Consider the following 21,369-nt stretch of genomic DNA (forward strand, 5'->3'; position numbering starts at 1 on the left):
TTTGGCGCGCAAAAATGGCCGCCTTTAAAGTTGATGAAAACATAGGTACTTGGGGCAGAGCGTGGGGCATCTTTACCTCCATTGTGGGCGAGCGCAGGCCCGAGTTGCTGACCGAGTTGCCTATTTATCAGTCACGTATCATGGAGTATTCCGTATCGTACGGGGGTAATCAGTGGTTCTGTTATGACAATATTTTTAGAAAAGCTAAGGAGCACGACCCAGATCTGACTTGGGATTGTTTCGACTCCGTTTCATGGCAAAAAATGGAGAGTTCAGGAATGTTAAAAGTGCCATTGTCAGGGAGTAACGGGGGTGAATCTTCCCGCCAATCCTCTGGGACACCCTTTCGGACGGGTGCAGGTAACGAGCACCACTCGAAGTCGAGTGGCAACGCAGGTAAAAGGGGGATTTGTTGGAATTTTAACAGGGGAAAATGTACGAGGCCCCAGGGGTCATGCAAGTTCAGACATGAATGTGGGGGGTGTGGGCAGCCATCCCATCCTGAGTCCATGTGCAGAGCCAAAACGGGTGATAACGGTGGTAGGGGAAGCGCCAAACAGGTCTGAAATAGTCCGAGGGGCGCCTTTACCTACTCCGATTGATACCATGGCAATGATTCCTTGGCTCAACGAATACCCGGATCATGCTTCCGCTGGGGTGTTGCGTGACGGGTTTTCATATGGTTTCCGCATCCCAGTGGGGGATTTTCAGGGTGTAGCAAACTGTAAGAATCAACTGTCGGTCTTGCAGCATACGGCGGTGGTACAGGTAAAGATTGGGAAAGAGGTGACTCGAGGTCGTGTCGCCGGTCCATTTGATTTGCCACCGGTTGCTAACTTTGTTTGTTCCCCTCTAGGGGTGGTCCCCAAGAAGGACCCGGGTGAGTTTCGGCTGATACATAACTTGTCAGCCCCACGTGGTCTTTCCGTGAATGAAGCGATAGACCCGGAAGTGTGTTCGGTGCGGTACGCATCTTTCGATGAGGCCGTTGCCATGTTGAATCGCCTGGGGCCAGGGGCGCTGATGGCAAAATCAGACATCGAGTCAGCGTTCCGGTTGCTCCCGGTGCACCCAGACGATCAGCGTCTCCTTGGTTTTATGTTTCAGGGTCGCTATTACATGGATAGATGTATGCCAATGGGGTGCTCTATATCCTGTGCCTATTTTGAAAAGTTCAGTTGTTTTCTGCAATGGGTACTCACAAGGAAGACGGGTTTTCAGCATGTTATGCATTATCTCGATGACTTTCTGTTTTTGGGGGCAGCCGGGGATCCTGAGTGTGGACAGGCCTTACATGAATTTTGTGTCTTAATGAATCAATTCGGTGTGCCATTGGCACCAGGTAAGACTGTGGGTCCCTCAACTTTGCTCGAGTTTCTGGGGATCGAGCTCGACTCGGAAGAAGGTTGTTTTAGATTACCCAGGGAAAAAGTGTTAAAATTCAGGACATCCCTTGAAACATGTATTCGTGCGGCGAAAGTAAACCTGCATCAATTGCAACAGGTGGTGGGTCAGTTGAATTTTGCCCTGAGAGTGATGCCAATGGCCCGCCCCTTTTCCCGCTCGATTGCACAAGCCATGGTCGGCCTGAAGGAAGGACATCACCGCACGAGGCTCTCGGCAGAGGTTCGCCAGGACATGCGCATTTGGTTGGCATTCCTGGCGGATTTCAATGGTCGAATTGTCTGGAACAAACCGGCGGTGTCCTCCGAGGAGCTGGGGCTTTGGACAGATTCGGCGGGGAGTGTAGGTTTTGGTGCCATATTTGGTACACAATGGTCGGCTCAAAAATGGCCGTCATGGTGGCACGAGTGCGGGCTGACGAGTAAGATTGCTTTTCTTGAACTCTTCCCTATTTTGGTGGCCTTGAAAACATGGCCGGAGGGGTTTCGGGATCATTCTGTGGTGTTCTGGTCTGATAACATGACTGTGGTTGAGTGTATCAATAGTCAGGCAGCACGTTGCAAATGGATTCTGAGACTGCTCAAAGAAATTGTGTTATTGTGTATGCAGTTGAATGTGCTCTTTAGGGCAAGACATGTCCCGGGGGTACTGAACCGAGCGGCTGATGCGCTTTCTCGTTTCCGTATGCAGGCCTTCTGGGGTTTTCTGCCCACAGCGGACCTGGTATCAGCACCCTTTCCCGAAGCTCTCTGGTCTCTCGGTGCCCCGAACTACAAAACCTCGTGGGAGAGAGTTTAGCACCCAGGACAAGGAAGGCATATGAAGGGGCGTTCCGTTGCTATTTGTCCTTTTTGGGTTCTGCTGGGGGGGAGCTTTGGGGACAGGAAGAGCTTGTCGTAAAAATTTTTTGCTGTCTTTACATCAGGCAGGCAAATCAGTGGCTACGGCCCAGAGGCATCGGGCCGCCATTTCCTTTATGGCAAGGGCTCATGGGATCCAGGACCCGACAGCGTCTTTTGTGGTGCAGAAAGCGCTACGTGGGTGGCAACGCCTTGAGGGTCGCAGAGTAGATGAGAGGCACCCGATAGGTCTGGATAGGTTGACCCTGTTATTGTCCGTACTCCCGGCAACGTGTTCATCCCAGTACGAAGCAGTGTTATTCCGAGCTGTATTTGCGCTAGCATTCCATGGGGCTATGCGGGTAAGCGAACTAGTGGCGAAGAACAAGCAGGATACAATGGGGGGACTGTGCCGGGAGCACATTCAGGTCAGGGGGGAGACGATGACGGTCTCGTTTGTTAGGTCCAAAACCGATCAGGGCGCGAATTGGGGACTGCATAATCATTCAGAGGATCCCCGGGTCTTCCATGTGCCCTGTGGTTTGCGTAGAGGAATATTTAGCGCAGAGGGTGGCATCATGGGGGGGGGGACCTTGTTGAGACACGCTGACGCCACCCCACTGACGAGGTTTCAGTTCCAGCGGGTGCTTGCGATGTCGATTTCGGCCGCGGGCTTGAACCCCGGCGAGTTCGGGACCCATTCCTATCGGATAGGGGCTGCTACTGAGGCTACAGCCAGGGGTCTGAGTGTAGAAGAAGTAAAACGTTTGGGGCGTTGGTCCTCGAACTGTTACAAAAGGTATGTGTGGTTGCACATGTTGTGAAGCTGTAATAATGTACTCACGCTTCTTGTTTTGTTTGGTTTTCAGTTGCGCAAGCTTACGAGGCGGGGCGGACTGTGCAGTCGACCCGACACCTGGGGACCAGCGGTCAGACATCACCGGCTGCGAAAAAGGAGGTGTGGGTCGTGGGCCACTCATACGTGAGGCGTGCCGCGGACGTATTCAAAGCAGGTGACATGATTCACGTGGCTGGGGAATACGGGTACAGGGTGTCCTTCTACGGAAGGGGCGGGCTCTGTATTGACCAGTTTCAATCCTTTTTCGAGGGTTTGTTAGGGTGGACAAGGTCACCGCCGTCTATAATCATAGTCCATCTTGGGGGCAACGATTTGGTGGCCACTGGTAGACGACTTCTTCTTGAGGCAATGCTTTCCACAGTAAGTTGGTTGGCAAGAAGAGTTCCAGGGTGCACAATTGCATGGTCCCATATGATCCCACGGAAAGTGTGTCGGGGGGCTATTTCGGTTTCTGCTCTGAATCATTCAGTAAAGAAAATAAATAACAAATTGAGTAGATTGTTTCGTTCAAGTACACTGCATTCTGTTTCGCATGGTTGTATCAAAGGGGACAGTATGTATTTGGGGGATGGGGTTCATTTGTCCCGGGTGGGCAATGAGTTACTCATAGGTGATCTCATAGCTTGGCTAAAGAGTTTAAACCATGACCTTTAGGCAGGATTTGTTGTGGGGGGTCCGGATAGCCGGTCAACTATCCGGCCTGTGGCGGTAAGGTCATGATCGGTGAGCAGTAATTGGAAGATCCCTATGGGGGGGCGTCGCCCATTACGGATGGGAGCGCTCGGGGGAGGTGGCCATTGGCCCCTCAACGGGGAGGCGGTCCCTTCTAAGGATAGGCCGTCGGAAGGAAAGGAAAGGCGGTCAAGGCCCCTTCCTTGATAGGAGGGGCTACGGGCCCTCCTGGGGAATTTCCCGGGGCCAGGACATCTGCGACGGCAGATGGGGTAAGTTGTGTGGGGTTTGGGAGGGGGTTTACGCTACCTTTTAGACACCTCACACGAGTCCTCGGACGACCGTTAAATGGCGTCGAGTTCATTGGGGCCCCCGTCAAGTCCAAGGGAAATTGGTGGATGCACTTGAGGTACGCCTCTGTGCGGTCGCTCCCCTCACAAGTGAGGGGGGTATTTCTGGTTTAGGGATCTGACACCGGTTACGACCTTGCCGTTGGCCCTTAACGTTAGGATGTACAATTTCAAGCAAATGTTTTGTAGGATGTTAGTTCGGCTAGGAGAACCTTTGTATTAGAGATCTGTTAAGGTTAGCCAAACATCGTAATGTGGAAATGAAATTGTACATAATATGAAACTGTTATTTTAATGTTTTGATTTTGTTTCATATTTTAATAAATACGGCCGGGAGGGTCACTCCCTCCTGCCTTCCAAAAGTTCAGAACCGTTTCCGGTTTCCCATCCTTGGGGATTGTGTTGAGAGGGGGTGGCGGGTATCTCAGCCATATGGAAAGGGGCGACCATTCGGTCCCCCCGAACGTATGGTGGAGTACCCCGATCCCCCCGGGAAGCCATCTTGGGCGGGAGGCGAGTCTCGGCTGGTATGCCCGAAGCGGCGTAGCCGGGGCGCGCCTTTTCCCGCCCTGGAGTGGGTTGTCCTAGACACTGAAGCGGCCGGCCACGCCCTCGGAGGCAGGCGGGGGCGGGATTACGCCCGCCCGAAGACGGATAAAAGGAGCAACAAGCCAAGAAAGCATCCTCTTGTTCCTGTGCTCTGAAGCTTCACCTCCCTGCTGCACGTGAGCTCGAGACGGAACGAAGAGCCAATTTTGTACCCACCCACCAGCCCCTGAAGACAGCTAGTTGTTTTGAATAAAGTTTTGATGTGGTAACTCTATTTCTTGCAGGTTGTGATGATTGTCGTGATATTTTGAGTATGCAATAAAGAATGGTCATTTTCAGTATGTTTTTTCAAATAAAGTAATTCTGCACTAGTGTTGATCAGTAATCATGCTTGTAATAGTTGTGGTTGTTTTGTAATTTAGTAATTTAGGTAAATTGTCGTATTTATTTTGGTCGGGCGGTAAGGTCATGATCGGTGAGCAGTAATTGGAAGATCCCTATGGGGGGGCGTCACCCATTACGGATGGGAGCGCTCGGGGGAGGTGGCCATTGGCCCCTCAACGGGGAGGCGGTCCCTTCTAAGGATGGGCCGCCGGAAGGAAAGGAAAGGCAGTCAAGGCCCCTTCCTTGATAGGAGGGGCTACGGGCCCTCCTGGGGAATTTCCCGGGGCCAGGACATCTGCGACGGCAGATGGGGTAAGTTGTGTGGGGTTTGGGAGGGGGTTTACGCTACCTTTTAGACACCTCACACAAGTCCTCGGACGACCGTTAAATGGCGTCGAGTTCATTGGGGCCCCCGTCAAGTCCAAGGGAAATTGGTAGATGCACTTGAGGTACGCCTCTGTGCGGTCGCTCCCCTCACAAGTGAGGGGGGTATTTCTGGTTTAGGGATCTGACACCGGTTACGACCTTGCCGTTGGCCCTTAACGTTAGGATGTACAATTTCAAGTCAAATGTTTTGTAGGATGTTAGTTCGGCTAGGAGAACCTTTGTATTAGAGATCTGTTAAGGTTAGCCAAACATCGTAATGTGGAAATGAAATTGTACATAATATGAAACTGTTATTTTAATGTTTTGATTTTGTTTCATATTTTAATAAATACGGCCGGGAGGGTCACTCCCTCCCGCCTTCCAAAAGTTCAGAACCGTTTCCGGTTTCCCATCCTTGGGGATTGTGTTGAGAGGGGGTGGCGGGTATCTCAGCCATATCCATCTTCTTAGTAACTTCGCCCTCCTTTATGATCATTAAAAACCTTTGTCAACACTTTATCATGTTTAACCACATTCTCGCCAATTTCCAAGATATCATCCTGGAAATACAAGACTCCTTTAATATCTGGAAAAAAAGCAAAGTCAAAGGGCCTTTTATAATGAAACATTCCTTGTAGATCCCAAAAATATGTTGAAAAAAAGCTTCCCTGTGGTGCTTACGCTGAAGCTATACCGATTGCATTTAGAAAGTGGTGAATACTTCTGCCTCCTTGAGTAAGGTTAACATCTCAGTGATGTTTGGTGAAAGGTGAAAGGTGAAAATCCAATACACATTATATAAACCCAATTGTAGTTGTGTGCTAATACAACTAGATTTAACAATTTAGAAAACCAAATCCCTTCGATTCTGTTCAACTCTATTTGTTTGTTTCATATTTCTGCTGTGAAACTCACTGGTAGTCTTCTAATTATTTTTTTGCACCCATCCCTTCAATTTTATTTAGTGGGAAAACCCCTTTAATTTTACTAACGTTTCTGAGAAAATGTCTGGAAATGTCTCATCCCAATTAATTAGCCACGATTTAACAACTTTTACTCAAACAATTCACCTGATCCCGGTCAATAGGATCAATAATATTGTTCAGGCTTTTTTCTTCAGCCCATAATAACTAGCAAGATCTACAATTTGTTATATAAATTGTATTGCTTTCTGTAATGTTACTCTTGAAAGATATTGTCCCACAACACTCACAGAATATTTCAATCATTCTCTTCTCATATGTAAACATCAGCACTTCTGTAGAATAACATCTGCAACATTTTTAAAAACTTCTTCACCAATGAAAGCATTTGGAGACTCTGAATCAATCATTGTGTAAAAACTACACACTGATAATTCTCACGCTGCAAAATGTTAGATTCCCTTTATTAATTTTGATGATTAAAACATGACCTTTATCATCATCACTCTCTACCTCACCCAATTTTGTTTTACTAGTTTCCTGGGTAGTTTTAACAATGCTCAATACATTTCTGGTCAACTATCCATCTTTCATACATGAGCAATGTGTCCCTTCCTGTCTGATTTAAAATAATAAACATTCCATAAAGAACAACCCTTTGAAATTCCCAATTGCCACTATTTCCCACATCTTAAAAATCCTGTGTCTTTAAGATTTCTTTACTAGTTTTTACGAGCATAGTCATTCTTTAACCTATGTTCACCAACACTCACTACCTTGTCCTGATTGTTTATATGATGTAGACATCTTTTGCATATACACTACTTTATTTTCAGTCCCACTAGCTATTGCCAAAGCTTCTCAAGGGCAAGAGGCTTTTGTGAATAAGTTATGTTCTTGTATCTTTTGACTATTTGCTTTCTCAGTCGATTGGGCTCTCATAATTTTTTCTATAAATGTACCACAATTGCAGGAAGCAGCTGAAGATCTGAGAGTCGCCACATATTGCCAGATGTATTAACATTAGGAATAACGATTGTGATTAACCCCAAATTGCAATTAGCAAATCAGTTTTCCTAATGTACAACACTTTATATGTCTAAATAGAGATTCCTAGTGTGTTGTAAATTAACCTACCTCATAAACATTATTTAGGTAGGTCACAACTTGCATTTTTTTAGGAATCATAGGGACGATGGCCTGCTAGATTCAGCTCACCACCATTTCTGTGATTGCTTTTAAATGAGGCAATCTTTTCTTTTAAAGCAGCCTGTTTTACTTAAAGGATGTGCTTCAAAAAGAAAATGAAACTTTTATGTATATATTATAAGGGCAGGCAGTAGTCCATTGAACTACCGCCTGCACTTAGACAACAGTTTGTTAAACATTGTCAAAGCAGAAGGGGTCCCATAGGACCCCTTCTCATTTGTGAGTGGATTACCACCAATTTGGAATTGGTGGTAAAGTATTGGTGTTTTGGTACCGAAATCAGTAGCAATTTGGGATTAATACATACCAAAATGTTTTTTTGCTTTCGCAAATGGCCTGATTCTGTGAATCAGGCCATCCGCTAATGCAAATAGGTTTGATATATATGGGCCATAGTCTTCTACGGACTCACCTGTTGTTTGTGTTTATGAAAGAATTCACATCTTTTGTAAACAGTATTCTTTCTTGGACTGACTCATTTTTAAAATATGTTCATTATTGTGGCATATTCATCAATAGTAGCATTGTCTCCTTCACCTTCTCCTCCTGTTTCTTCTAATCTAGGTAAATGTTTCATAGCATTACTCTACTCATGCCCTAAATAATGCTTTTAGTCATGATACGTTTCGTTTTGCAGTAAAAACATCACCTTCACTTGCATTTAAATAGATTTCAAACCCTACCCTTGGCCGCTGCCAGACCTGGCACAGCTAATAACTGAGCAGGAGGACACATCTCTTCCATGCTAACATTGCATTCAATACAATCAGTAGAACTAGAGATATGCAATTTCAAACATTTAGGTAAGTATAGGGCATGATAGTACCAAGCGCCACTTGCTGTCATCTGGCAGTCTGGTTGTGCTAGACTGGGGAAAAGTCACACGTCCAAGCTGATCATGAGGGAGCGCTGATCGGATCCAGTGATTAGGTTAGTCCATCTGAAAAAGTTACCTTCTCAAATTCCAGAAAAGAGTCCAGTTGCAGTGGAAAAGGCAACAAGGAGCAGGGAGTGTGTTGAGGATGGTAGTCGCTATATCATGAAGAGCAGGCCAGTGGTCATGGCCGGGCATCGTTGTAGCACAAAGATCCTGTTGGGCATTGTGGAAAGTCATTGCTTGGGATTCTTGGTGGTCACCATGGTCTACTGATGCTCTAGAATAAAGTGCAGATCTTGCTTTGCTACTCAACGTTGTTGGTTAGTGTGGCACAAAGAGTCGGGTTCACCGGGGCTTCATGTTGGTGGTTAGTGCAGGAGGCAAGATATTGTTGTGAACGAGCCCGTTCATGGTCGCTAACAGCCCAAAACTTCAGGATTTCTCCTTTTTATTCAGTTGAGTGCACTGTGATGCCCACCAAGGGCCCAGGACCTGGGGAGGTGCGTCTTAGAGATCTGGGACTCACTCTTGCAGAGGTCAGCTGGATTCAGGCACGTCCAGTTTCAGGTCTGGGTGCTGGTACAGTTGCTGCAAGTCAACTTGGCAGTTACAGGTATGTCCAAGGAGCTTGTTATGTCCCTGTGACTCAGACAAGAGATCAGTCAAATAACCCTTAGAGTCACTCAGGTAGCCTGGGATGAAAAGAGCAGGTCCATTATCCTTCTCCGACAGGCTAGGCCTCTAGCAGTAGGATAGACCTCTTGCACCAAGGCTGTCCTTCTTCTATAGTATCCACAGGTCCAGAAGTCACCTGAAAAGTTGGTCTGAGGTTCGAATATTTACACTTTGTGCCAGCTTTGAAGTGAGAGAAAGTTTTAGACTTCCCCCTAATTCAGGTCCTGGAATTTCCTTTCCTTCCCTACCCTTGTCCCAGGATGTTTGGCGTAACAAAAGGCTAGTGCGAAGTTCTTTGTGTGTCTGCTGAGGAAGTTCCTTTGAAGTGCAAGTGGGGCTGAGCACAGTGTTGCCCCTTCCATCTTATTACAATGGTCTGTCCTGCCAACACCAAGTCATTTTTGGTGATAATATCTGGGAGAAATACACAAAGGCCAGCTGTCAACTAGACCTAGTAATGTTACCCAAGATACAATTTGCAGGCACCAAATGGTTAGCACAATAACATGCAAACTTTCTAAAAATGCTATTTTCAGAACAGTGTCTTAAAATCCGACTTTACCATTCAAAAGGTTTTAAATTGTAGTTCATTTGAGCTTAAACACAACATGTTTACCTGCTCCCAAACAAACGTTATCTCCTATTAAATGTAATAAGGTAGCCCAATGTTATCCTATGGCAGAGGTAGGCCTTACGGTACTGAAAAATTAATGTAGGTGTTTTTCTCTACCAGGACATGAAAAAACTCAAAAGTATATGCCCAATTCTTTTAATACACTGCACCGTGCCCTATGGCCTGTTTAGGGCCTACCCTAGCAGTGACTTATGAGCATTAAAGAGGAAGGTTTAGGGTTGGCAAATGGTTTATTAGTAATTTAAAAGTCATACATACTGGAACGTCAGTGTCCTGTTTCCAAACCTCAAGTGCCCATATACTGCAGGAGCTGTGACTATCGCCACTCTTCTACTATCAGGCTAGTCACCAACACAATCAGAAGATCACAGTGATGGCAGACTAGTACAACAGAAAATGGTGGGGGAATCAAAACAAAAAACTGTGGATATCACTGGACCTCGCTCAAGGACTGGTAACCCCAGAATTCTAGAACAAACAAAATAGAAGAGAAAATAGAGGGATTAAATGCAATCATACATTCAAACGTGCTTGATGGTGACAGGCTATCTCTGTATAAAATATGTTCTTAGCCTCTTGAAAGGGGCCAACAGTTCTTTTTAAACAACTAAGTCTTTAAACATCATGCGGAGGTCTCCAATCAAATGTTCCTCATCCGAGTCCAAATATACAATGTCCAATAATCCTTTCTTATCTTGTAAACACCTGGAACCAGACACCTTTTTCACCCATATTCACAGGAGCAAAAATAAACACATAACAAACCACCGAAAAGGGGAACAAAACACTACAATAGGTAAAAAAAAAACACGAAGTAAAAGAGCAAAATACCGCTCTTTACCAATATAAGTGAACTTATGTAGAAACCATTATTTTTAAAATGTGGCACAAAAAACAAAAAACCCTTCAAACTCAAGAGGAAAACGGGTCCCACCGGCACGCAGCCGTGTAGCCTGAAAAGCCACCCTCCAGTAGGAGCCCCTCCCAAGTTATCCGATAGTAATGTGTAAAAAGGGTTTAAAAAAACATTCTTCGATTAAAAAAAACTACCTGCACTATACAAATCCTCCAAGTAGTTTTTCAAACAACAGATCCAGGAGTTTTTCAGATAATTCCCAGCAAATACTTGATCCTGGCAAACGATGAAACGATGTCCTCATGCAGGGAAAACGCCGACTTTCAAAACCAGAAGTCAGGCAAGGAGCAACAGGAAGACCAGGGACATCCGGCGGAATCACAACAGGAATTGACCTTCCAGGACCAGGAGAGAAACCAAGTGCTGGCTGCACAATTCCAGTGCCTTATATCTACAGAGAACCTGCCCCCACCAAGCACGCAGAACATACATCGGAATGAAGGAGGAGGAAATAAACAATAAGGTAAGGTGATTGTCTTTACCCATAACCCAGGCGAACTACGATATTGGAGGACAGAGGGCTAATTCCCAACAGTACCTCCCCCCAAACGCCTCCCCACAGGTCTGGGTTTGCTGGAATGATGCAGATGGAAAAAACAAACCAACCTAGGGGCAGGAACATCCATTGCTGGTTCCCAAGTACGATCCTCAGGGTCATAACCCTTCCAGTCAATGAGATAATAAAGCCTCCCCCGACTCCGCGAGAATCTTAAACAGCATGAACCTCAAACTCCTCATGATTATCCACCACCACAGGAGGTGTAGGGGGCAGAGTTACAGATGTAGGGACATAGAGTTTTAACAAAGAAGTATGAAACACAGGGTGTATACGGTATTCATCAGGCAAAACCAGCCTCATAGCCACAGGATTGATTACTTTGGCTATTTTAAAAGGACCCACATATCTAGGCTGTAATTTTCTTGACCCACCCCTCCTCATATTCTTTGTAGCCAACCATACCTGATCTCCTACCTCATATAAAGGGGCAGAGGTTCTATGCCTGTCTGCCTGTTGTTTCATGTTCTCCTTGGCTGACAGTAGATGTTCCTGTGCTTTTTCCCAGATAACCACCAAAGAATGACTAAACGTATCTATAGCAGGAGCCCACCCAGATGGTTGGATCGCCATTGCTCTTGGGTAAAAACCTGAGGAACAGAAGAAAGGGGGCATGCCCAAAGCAGAGTGCAAACTGGTATTATATGCAACCTCGGCCAAGGGCATAGCCAACAACAAATCACATGATAAGGATGTTAACAAACAAAAAATCTACTGTTCCATCGTTTGATTTGTGCGTTCTGTTTGTCCATCCGATTGAGGATGCTACGTGGAGGACAAACACAATTCCATCTTCAAGGAGGAACACAATTCTACCCAAAAATGTGACACAAATTGGTGACCCCTATCCGACACTATAGCCGAAGACAAACCATGTAACTTAACGATATGGGAGATGAATACTTCTGCAAGAACATGGGCATCATGTATCTTTAGTAACGGGACAAAATGTGCCATTTTCGTAAATAAATCCACCACTACCAGTACAGCAGTATAACCCGGTACTTCGGGAAGATCAGTAACAAAATCCATACTGATAGTATGCCAGGGTAAAGGAGGCCCTGGCAAGGGATTCAACAAACCTGCAGGACGCATGTGTGATGCTTTACTGACAGCACATGCAGTACACGACCCTACAAACAACTGCACATCATGACTCAGAGACTCCCACCAGTACCAACGCAAACAGATCTCTTTGGCTTATGTATGCCAGGATGACCAACTAAAGCAGATGAATGACACCACATAAGTACCTTCTGCTGCAATTCAGGAGGTATAATCAGGTTCTTATCATGGTACAACAACCCTGCCTGTAACTCGAACAAAGGATCATTCAACCAGGGGGTGAGATCTATCTTCCCCTACTCTGTCTGTATCTCCTCAGTAAACTCCACCTCAGAGGTACCCCCTTTGATCTTCTCTGCAGGAATTATAGATTCTCTCCTTCCTTCAGATGATCTAGATCCTTCAGATCTAGGTCATCTTCACTGGGTTTTCCGTAAATGCGAGAGAGGGCATCTGATTTTGCCTGTCTTGCTGTGGGTCTGTATATAAAAAAATCTAATTCACTGAAAAACAATACCCACCACATTTGTCTATGGGTCAAAGCACGTGCGGAACGAAAGTATCCTAAGTTCTTATGGTCTCTATATATAGTAACTGGATTTCTAGCCCCCCACAGATGACGCCGCCATTCTTCAAAATACAACTTAATAGCCAGAAGCTCTCTTTCTGCAATCGTATAATTGCATTTGGCCGTTAACAGTGTCTTAGAGAAAAATGCTATAGGATGCTATAGGATGCATAAAACCAGTTACACTGTCCCTGTGTGACAATACAACCCCTACCACGTACATAGAGGTATCAGCCTCCACAAAATAAGGCAGGGCAGGGTCTGGGTGCACCAAAACAGGTGCAGTAGTGAAGTATTTGATCAGCAATGTCAAAGCTGCTTGAGTCGCAGATGACCACACACAGGGAACACCTTTCCACAACAAAGCAGTCAAAGGAGATACAATGTCAGAAAAATGGGCAATAAAACGCCTATAACAATTGGCGAACCCTAACAACACCTGTATATCCCTTATACAAGTAGGTGGAGGCCAGGAGACAATCGCCTTGATTTAATTCCCTTTAACTGACACAATAAATCCCAAGAAGTCAACACTGGTAACATGGAATTTATATTTTTCCAATTTCACATACAAATGATTGTCAAGTAATTTGCGCAGCACTTACTTGACGTGTTCCACATGATCTGCAGGACACCTTGAAAAAATCAGGATGTCATCCAAATAGACGATCGCACTAATGTCCAAGAATTCACGCAGCACTTCATTAATAAAACACTGAAATGCCACTGGAGCATTACAAAGCCCAAAGGGCATGACACAGTATTCAAAAAAACTGAACTTTGTACGAAAGGCAGTTTTCCACTCATCTCCCTGACGGACACGAATGAGATGGTAAGCTCCCCGCAAGTCCAGTTTGGTGAATACTGTGGCATACCGCAATTGGTCCAGCAAAACAGGAATAAGAGGGAGGGGATACTTATTCTTTATCGTCACCTTGTTAAGTGCCCTATAATCCACGCAAGCGCGGAGATCACCCTCCTTCTTCGGGATGAAAAGAAGAAACAGTGATACAGACGGATGGATACTCCCTATACTCAACATACCATCCAAATAATCCCTCAGATGTTTTTCCTCTGGCTCTGACAATGCATATTCCCGACTGCACGGTAAAGTAGCACCCGGTTGTAGGTCAATACAGCAATCAAATGCTCGATGTGGAGGCAGAATACCAGTCTGTACCTCATCAAATAGCTACCTGAATTCCTCATATTCTCAGGGAACTAAACGCGACTCATCCAATCCAGTCGCTGAACACGATAAGGGCCGAACACACTCAGACTCTTCTTGATAACAATGCTGTAAACAGTACACTGAATCCAATGTCACCGTCCTACGTACCCAATCAATCTTCGGGTTATGTAATTGTAACCAGGGTACTCCCAAAACCATTCCAAAAGAAGGAGCATCTATCAAATCAAAACTAACCTTTTCTGAGTGTCCGTTTTCACCTATCAAATACAAAGGTTTTGTCTGACGCTTTATCGCACCTGATGACAATTCTGTTCCATCAATCGCAATGACAGGTTCAGGCTGTTCCTTCAACACATAAGGAACCTTCAAAGACTCCGCCAATTGGTTATCCATGAAATTGCTGGTAGCACTGGAATCCAATAACACTGTCACCATTGACCTTCTGCTAATAGGGAGAACCATACACATCAAAACAGTAAAATGCTGAGGTGCCCGCTGAATGGCCCCTGGGATGTCATATGGATTAAGGCCCCCTAGCTCCTCTTGCATTAACCTACTCCCCACACATGCAACAGTTTTAGGAGTGGAGATACAGGAATGCTTAATGGGGCATTCCCGGGCAAAATGTCCAGCCTTCCCACAATAGAGACACAAATTATGTAAACGTCTTCTATTCTTTTCCTCATTCGATAGTGGTCCTCTCACACCCCCTATCTGTATTGGTTCTGATTTCTGTTTACCCTCCAGTGGGTCCTTGCTCTCACTTCTTACTACTACATAACGTGATCCCAAAAACCGTTTTCTTTCACCACGTCTTTCCAAAAGGCAATGATTTAATTTCACCACCAAATCAATACATTCCGTATATACCTCGGGGGGATCCACAACCTGGGACACCACATCCTTCAGGTCCTCATATAACCCCTGATAAAAACGAGAAGTACGCTTCTCTATGGGCCAATGAGTCTCAGACACAAGTCAATTAAAAGAAGAGATGTAAGTCAACAAATCCTGTTTCCCTTGCCGCAACTTTAACAATTCTGCGTCACTCTCGTGCATGAAAGCATGTTTCGCAAACACACAATGCATCTGCTCTTTAAATAGTGCATAGCTGTATAATGCAGGATCATCCCCTTCCATGAATGGAACTGCCCATGTTGCTGCAGGACCAACTAAATGAGAAATAACAAATGCCACTTTTGCTGAATCATCAGGGAACGCAGTGGGACGACACAGAAAATGGAGATGACATTGGTTCAAAAAAATTGCATACTTATTGCAATCCCCTAAGAATCTCTCAGGAACCTCCAGTGGTACCGAAACGGGGACATTAACAGTTATAGTAAGGGAATTGCTACCACTTGCTCCTTGACTACTCATTCAATCAAAATGAAAGGTAGCTGGCTGGACTACAGGCCCTGGGTCTTTGAAAATGGACCTGCTCCTGCCCCCAAGTGTGTTCCTTTACTCTATAGGCAATTAATTCCTGATGTAACCCCATATTCCCCTGTATTAACCCCTGTACTTCCGACTGTAGAGTTGTAACCGCAACCATCAACTCCTTTAAGGAAGGCACCCCATCCTCTCCTACATTGGGGTTCTCCCCACCTCCATCACAGCTCAGGCTGTATTTCAATTTGTGGGCTTGGTTTTCTGTCCTGTTTCCAAACCTCAAGGCCCATATACTGCAGGAGCTGTGACTATGCCCTATCTTCTACTATCAGGCTAGTCACCAACACAATCAGATGATCACAGTGATGGCAGACTAGTACAACAGAAGATGGTGGGGGAATCAAAACAAAAAGGTGTGGCTATCACTGGACCTCGCTCAAGAACTGGTAACCCCAGAATTCTAGAACAAACAAGATAGAAGAGAAAATAGAGGGATTAAATACAATCATACATTCATACGTGCTTGATGGTGACAGGCTAGCTCTGTATAAAACACGTTCTTACCCTCTTGAAAGGGGCCAACTCGATAAAAAAAAACTACCTGTACTGTCCAAATCCTCCAAGTAGTTTTTCAAACAACAGATCCAGGAGTTTATCAGATAATTTCCAGGAAATGCTTGATCCTGGCAAACGATGAAACAATGTCCTCATCCAGGGAAAACGCCGACATTCAAAACCGGAAGTCAGGCAAGGACCAACAGGAAGAACTGGGACATCCGGCGGAACCACAACAGGAATTGACCTTCCTGGTCACAGGAAGAGAGAAACCAAGCCCTGGCTGTACAATGCCAGCTCCTTATATCTACAGAGAACCCACCCCCACCAAGCACGCAGAACCTACATTGGAAGGAGGGAGGAGGAAATAAACAATAAGGTAAGGTGATTGTCTTTCCCCATAACCCAGGCGAACTACGATATTGCAGGACGGGTGGCTAATTCCCAATAGGCAGCCTGTGATATGTTTAAAAAGTCTTTTTCGGTGGGTGGCAATATAAGTGCTACAAGCCCACTAGTAGGATTTATTTTACAGGTCCTTGGTGCATGTAGCACTACTTTACAAGAGACCTTTAGGTAAACTAAATGGTAAACTAAATGCGGCAATTGGGTTTAAGACAATTGTACCAATCAATCAATCAATCAGTACATTTGTAGAGGGCGCTACTCACTGGTGAGGGTCTCAAGGCGCTGGGGGAGTACTGCTACTGCTTGAAAGCACGGTCTTGAGTAACCTCCTGAAGGTTAGTAGGTCTTTGGTCTGTCGTAGGAGAATGGGGAGGGTGTTCCAGGATTTGGCGGCAAGGTAGGAGAAGGATCAGCCGCCGGTGGATGTGGAGGACGGTAGCCAGGGTGCGGTCGGCGGAGCGGAGCTGGTGGTTCGGGGTGTAAAAGGTGAGTCGTCTGTTGTGGCATGCTGGTCCGGTGTCGTTGAGCACCTTGTGTGCGTGGGTGATAAGCCTGAAGGTGATCCTCTTGTTGACGGGGAGCCAGTGCAGGTCTCTCAGGTGGGGTGTGATGTGGCTTTGGCGAGGGATATCGAGGATCAGGCTTGCAGAGGCGTTCTGTATGCAGTCGTTTCAGCAGCTTGGCCGGGGCTCCCTCATAGAGGGTGTTTCAGTAGTCCAGCCTGCTGCTGACGAGGGCCTGGGTGACCGTTTTTCTTGTGTAGGTGGGGATCTGCCTGTAGATCTTTCAGAGCATGCTGAGGGTGTTAAAACAGGAGGATGAGATGTCGTTGACTTGCTTGGTCTTGGAGAGTGTTGAGTCAAGGATGAATCCCAGGTTGCGTGTGTGGTTGTTGGGTGTCGATGCGGTTCCCAAGGCAGTCGGCCACCAGGAGTCGTCCCAGGCTGAGGGGGTGCAGCCGAGGATTTCTTTTATTTATTTATTTATTTTAAGGTTTTTGTAGAGCGCGTAGTAACCCGTGAGCATCCCAGCACTAGAACCTAGAAAGTCAGGAGGGAGCAGTAGCGGGAAAGACGGGAAGATCGGGGGAAGAGGAGCGTTTTCAGTGCTTTCCTTAAATGGAGGAGGTTTGGTTCTGTTCTGGATGAGGACCTCTGTCTTGTCTGAGTTCAGCTTCAGACGGCTGTTCTTCATCCATTCAGCGACGGCTTTTATTCTTTCATGGAGGTTGGTTTTGGCAGTGAGTGGGCCTTTGGTGAGGGAGAGGATCAGCTGTGTGTCATCAGTGTAGGAGATGATGTTGAGGTCGTGTAGTCTGGTGATGTGGGCGAGCGGGCCATGTAGATGTTGAACAATGTTGTGCTGAGGGATGATCCTTTGGGTACCCCGCAGATCTTGGGGGCTTTGGATCGGAAAGGGGGGAGGCGGACTCTCTGTGTTCTGCTTTAGAGGAAGGAGGTGGTCCAGTCCAGTGCTTTGCCTCAGACTCCTGTGTCTTGGAGGCGAGTGCATAGGGTGCAGTGGCAGACAGTATCGAAGGCAGCTGACAGGTCCAGGAGGATGAGGGCCACGGTTTTGCCGTTGTCCAGCAGGGCCCTGATGTCATCGATGGTGGTGATGAGGCCGTTTCGGTGCTGTAGTTGCTGCGGAATGCAGACTGGGATGGGTCCAGGATGTTCTTCTCCTCTAGGTAGTGGGTCAGCTGTCAGCTGTTGGTGGTCTTCTCGATGACCTTTCCCGGGAACAGAAGCAGGGAGATGGGCCGGAAGTTCTTGAGGTCCCTCGGATCTGCCTTGGGTTTATTCAGTAAGGAGTTGATCTTGGCGTGCTTCCAGCTCTCCGGGAAGGTTGTGGTCTCGAAGGAGATGTTGATGACCTTGTGGAGATGGGGTGCAATGGTGGTGCTGGCATTGCTGAAGATGTGGTTGGGGCATGGGTCTGAGGGTGAGCCGGAGTGGATGGTGCTCATGAATTTTATGGTGTCGTCATCGTTGATGTTAGTACAGGCAAGCAGGGGGTTGCTGTGGGTGGTGGGCGTGGGTTCTGAGGTATTGTTTTGTGCCGTGGTGGTCTGGTTGTCAAAACTGTTGTGGATGTCTGCGATCTTGCGGTGGAAGAAGGAGGACAGGGAGTTGCACAGGTCTTGCGATGATGGGATGACGTTGGTGTTGGAGCTGGGGTTGGATAGTTCCTTCACAATGTTGAAGAGCTCTTTGCTGGTGTGTGCGTTGTTGTCTAGGCGGTCCTTGAAGGAGGTCTTTTTGGTGGATCTGATGAGGTGATGGTGCTGGCGCATGGCGTTATTGTGGGCTGTTTGGTTCTCCGGTGTCTGTTCATGGCGTCATTTCCTCTCCAGTTTTCTGCAGTTTTGTTTGGAGGTCTGGAGGTCCGCGGTGAACCATTGGACATTCTTGTTGGTGCATCTGTTGGAGGGATTCCTGATCGGGCGAGGGTTTTGGCGCGGTCGTCGATCCAGCGTCTGAGGTTGTTGGCGGCGGCGTCTGGGTCGGTGGGGTCAGAGGGTGGGCTTCTGGCGAGGGCAGTGTTTAGCTGGTCTTCAGTGATTTTGCTCCAGCTGCTGCAGGGGATCTGTTGGGTGAGGTGGTGCATGGTGGGTGGTTTATAGGAGACAGCACAAGCACTTTCGCACTAGCTAACAGTGGTAAAGTGCACCGAGATCTGAAAGCCAACAAAAACGGGTTCAGAAAACAGGCGGGTGAAGGCAAGAAGTGTGGAGGCGACCCTGCAGAGAGGGCCAAGTCAACATTGCTATCTGAAATTTATATAAGAAGAATAAAGTGCACCCTGTCCAACATTATATAGATATTGCAAGTAACAAAAGAATTTTGTAATCAGATAGAGAAACATGGTCAAAGGCTGAGGACCATTATAAGGTCAAGGAATTACAAGGTGACTTGCAATATCTCTATAATATTATAAGTATATGGCCCTAAGTTCATTCTAATAGGTGGCCACATTGTTACCCTTTCCCGTGTCCTCTTCTAAATGCTTGGTCCCTGAATGCATCTTATGAAAGGTATACTAATCTTGAAGCTATGTAGAATAAATGAGGAGAATGTAGTGTAAAAATAAGAATGCAGATAAGGGCATTTAATTGGTTGCAAAAACAAGTTTAACATTTCTCTCAAAATGTCTTATCAAAAGCTTTTGCAATTCGAAATATTTGCCAACGTGCTTGGTAGATTGGTGCTTTGTAGCAATGAACTCCAGCAGTGCAATACATAAATGTATTTTGATAAACGCCTCCTTTGAGGGTAACAACTGATAATTTTAGTGAAAAATACTTTAGAAGAAAGAGCTGAAACCCATGTATCCCTTTTATTATTAACAGCCCTTGAAATTCTACTTAATGAACTGCCGTCCGCACTGGCTGCTGGCTGTGATAGCAGGAATTGAAATGTCACAGCTCATCAGTAAAAAACTATTTTAGTAGAGTAATGATTTGACTGTGATAAGAAATTCAGACTAGCTCCTATACAGTTATTATAGGCTTTCATGCATTTAATGAAGTACATATAGATTTTGTATTTTGAGACATTAAGTTATTTTTATGTAGTAATTGCTAGTTTAGGTAAACTGAATTCAAGTTAAGTTAAAGGCTGGAAGGTAAACTGCTGTGAACATTTTAGAAACAAGAGGTCTGATTTAGAGATATGCCATCAGCCTTATTACAAGAACATTTTATCTGGTGGCACTTGTAATAATCCGGAAGGGATATCAGTCACATTTTTAAAATCGTAATCCATCCGAAAAACTCTTAATCAGGCCCTAAACATGACAATGGCCCCAAAAGGTTCTCTTAAAAGGCATGGTTGGAATACTAATGGTGTAAAGTCTCTCAGTTTGGAAATTGGGCACCTCAAAAGCGAAGAGGGAGAAGGGTGGGAAGGGAAGGATTTGTATTAATCCGCTATTATTTATTTGAATCTTTACCACGTCTTCGTCATCAGAGGCCTACCGGCATAAGATTGCGAACAAAGCCTGATAAGGTGGTGATCTTTTTGAATACACCCGTTAATGCAGTCTGCAAGTATATTTCTAAAAAAAAAAATCTGTAAATTAAACATACTTTTAAAAAAAACAAATGAACATTCATTTTGTGCACTCAGGAAAGGTATTGCTGGGGAGATTCTATAACGTAGCTCCTACTGCTAGAGACTGCACTGATATCTTGATTATTGGGCAAATATTTTGCATGCCCTTAAATCTATGGTGATGAATATATAGCTGTCGTCAGTGATAATTATTCCCAGTAGAAAATGAAACTTAGAATACTTCAAACTCCATCGATGCCTCCAGCACCACTGGCCCTGACCCCAGTTGTTCCCTCACAGATGACTATCACCTCCTTAGAGCAGATGGTTAATACATGTGTTTAACCCCCTGGAATCTGATGAAGAAATGGGCCTGTGGTAATTCTGGGTTCAGCAAGTTATTCCCCAGGTTGGGGTCTTTAACTTGTGATCTCTGTTATTTCATAAAAGATGCTGGCCAGAGAATTCGTAATGGAAGCCGTTGTGCCCAAATGCCCTTGGTATTTCCACTTGTAGTAATAGCACAATTCATAATTACAAGACCAGAGGTATCAGTAAGGGTGATTTGTTGTACTACGGAGATTACAAAGGAATTCCCTAAAGGCCCATGTGAAATGGAGTCCTGCTCTGAACAAATTGTTTCTAGAAACCGATGCTACCTTACCGTTTGTGGTAGTACAGTAGGACTCAATACCGTTTTAAATAGAAAGTCATGTTAAATTGTGCTAGAAGCCTATTTATTGGGAGGGCTTGATTGGGCATGGGGACTAATTAGCATACAAATTGAAATAGTCAATAAGGTTGGATTTCAAATGAATATAGGAAGAGAATGCCTGTCCCTGAAGTATTTCTTTAAGGTGTCTGATAGGGAGGTGAAAGAAGGAAAGAAATCTTCTGCCGTACTTTGAAATCTATGTGCGA

The sequence above is a fragment of the Lissotriton vulgaris genome, chromosome 1_1 (genome assembly GCF_964263255.1).
Source record: "Lissotriton vulgaris chromosome 1_1, aLisVul1.2, whole genome shotgun sequence".
Lineage (NCBI taxonomy): Eukaryota > Metazoa > Chordata > Amphibia > Caudata > Salamandridae > Lissotriton > Lissotriton vulgaris.